Source organism: Acomys russatus, chromosome 2, assembly GCF_903995435.1.
Source record: "Acomys russatus chromosome 2, mAcoRus1.1, whole genome shotgun sequence".
Classification (NCBI taxonomy): domain Eukaryota; kingdom Metazoa; phylum Chordata; class Mammalia; order Rodentia; family Muridae; genus Acomys; species Acomys russatus.
This window is the reverse complement of record NC_067138.1, coordinates 105,050,341-105,052,483: the sequence shown is the minus strand read 5'-3', so window position 1 is coordinate 105,052,483 and position 2,143 is coordinate 105,050,341. Positions and strand designations below refer to the sequence as shown.

Genomic DNA, 2,143 nt, shown 5'->3' with positions numbered 1-2,143 from the left:
CACACACACACACACACACACACACACACACACACACGTAAAACTTAAATACATCTTTAAAAAAATAATAAAGCTGGGCTGGAGAGATGGCTCAGGGTGTTCTTCCAAAGCTCCTGAGTTCAATTCCCCACAACCACATGGCAGCTCACAACCATCTGTAATGAGAATTGGTGCCCTCTTCTGGTGTGCACGTTCACATGCAGGCAGAACACTGTATAAATAATAAATACATCTTTAAAATAAATAAATAAATAAAGCCAAGCTGTTGCTGCCTACTCAGTCTGCTTGGCCAATAATCATGTTCAGCTCTGTGCCTTAAAAAACTAGTTATTTTCACTCTGGACCTAACTTGCCTGGGTAGCAGGGTCGAGCTAGCCCAGATTTTTCAGGGTTCACTCCGAGGACATGAGAACAGGAGAGCCAAAGAGCTGGCCAGTTCAGATACCACTCAGGCCCAGACCCAGGCCCACACCAACATCTACCCCATCAATGGACTGCTGGAGTACATGAATGGGCCAGTCATACATACCACAGGCTCCCCATGACACAGAGAAACAACAAGATATCCAAGAGGAATCCCAGAGAGGTTCCAGTGTTGATAGAGTAGCAGACGCCAGAGGCCTCGTAGAAGATGAACAGATGATCGTAATGAACACAAGCAAGCTAAGAATTGTGGACAAAAAGCTATACTGCGGGACACACTGTGGCAGACTATAGTTTCCACAATGATATTTGTTGTTGTTGTTGTTGCAGGGAAGGTTGTAAAGGTGGAGGGCAGGAATGATGAGAGGAGAGATGAGTGAGGTTGGGGTGCATGATATGAAATCCACAAAGAACCAATAAAAAGTTTTCTGTTTGTTTGTTTGTTTGTTTTTTTAAATCAAGTTAGCTGGGTATGGTGACACACACCTTTAATCTCAGCGCTCGGAGAGGCAGAGGCAGGTGGATTCTTTGAGTTTGAGGTCAGCCTGGTCTATGAGTACAGGACAGCCAAGGATACTCAGAGAAACCCTGTCTGAAAAAAAAAAATCACAAACAAATCAAGTTATATCTTTAAAGTTAGCTTTTAGATTAAGGATCTCTCTCTTTCTCTTTGAGATTAAACGTATAATCATTTATTTGTTACTCTTAAAGACTTAGGTTTGACTTGACTCAGACTTAGAAGTAGAAGCTCTCAGCAAGGATAGCCTATGTCTCTTGGCAATGTGTTCCTGCCACTTTTCTTTGGCCTCTTTCATTCTCCTGGCCAAAAGTTTAGTGAATTCTGCAGCCCTCTCCGTATTTTTTCTTAGCACATTGTTTCTTTGGAGCTATATGTCAGCATTTGTGCTGAAAGACACATGGAGTGACAAGATGCTGAATCTTGGGTGCTTTGGTCCTGGACTTCTTAACTTCTTTGTTTAAGGACTTTTTGACAACATGTTGGCAGACATTGACATCATCTTTAGAGAGACTAAAGAACTTTCCAATTCTACTAGTTCTTTTAGGTCCCAGCCTATAAGGTACAATAGTATCTGTCAGTCAGGAACATCCTTCTCTCCTTTTTTTTTTTTACAATAACCAAGTTGAGAACACTCAGATTGGCATCCGTAATGCATCCATGGACAGACTTTCACTTCCTCTCTCCAGTTCTCCTTGGTCTATAACAAGAATGCCCCTTACTCAATAGCAGGTACACTCTGCCATGGGCCAAAATGAATTGCTTCATGGGAAAACCCTGTTTGTCATTCCCACCACTGGTCTGGACCACATAACCCTTCCACTCTTCACCCTGAATATCAGCAGCTACTTGTGTGGCCATGTGCTTCTCACAGAACGTTCGAAGCTTGCTTTCATCGTCCACTTCAATGACTGGCTGACAGCCGGTGGCAGGGAGGGAGATGATTCAGCTTCACCTGACACCGCGGACCACCTAGGAGGCACCACGAAAAAGAGCAGATTAAGGATTTCTTCATGCTTTAAACTATCAGATAAACAGTCTACTTGTAAGACTGAAAAATAATAGTAAATTTTATGAGATTCTTGATATATTTTTAAATTCTATTCATAAACCTTTGAACATTAAAAGGGCTGTTGCCCTCAGGCACTCACAGCACATATGGTTGCTGGGACAAGACCTAAACAAGATCAAGCAATCAACACT

General features: G+C 42.4%; 1 pseudogene; it reads right to left on the bottom strand.

Moving 5' to 3' along the window:
• Positions 1-1,134: 1,134 nt before the first annotated feature.
• Positions 1,135-1,876, bottom strand: LOC127205436 (40S ribosomal protein S6-like; annotated as a pseudogene).
• Between the last annotated feature and the right edge of the window lie 267 nt (positions 1,877-2,143).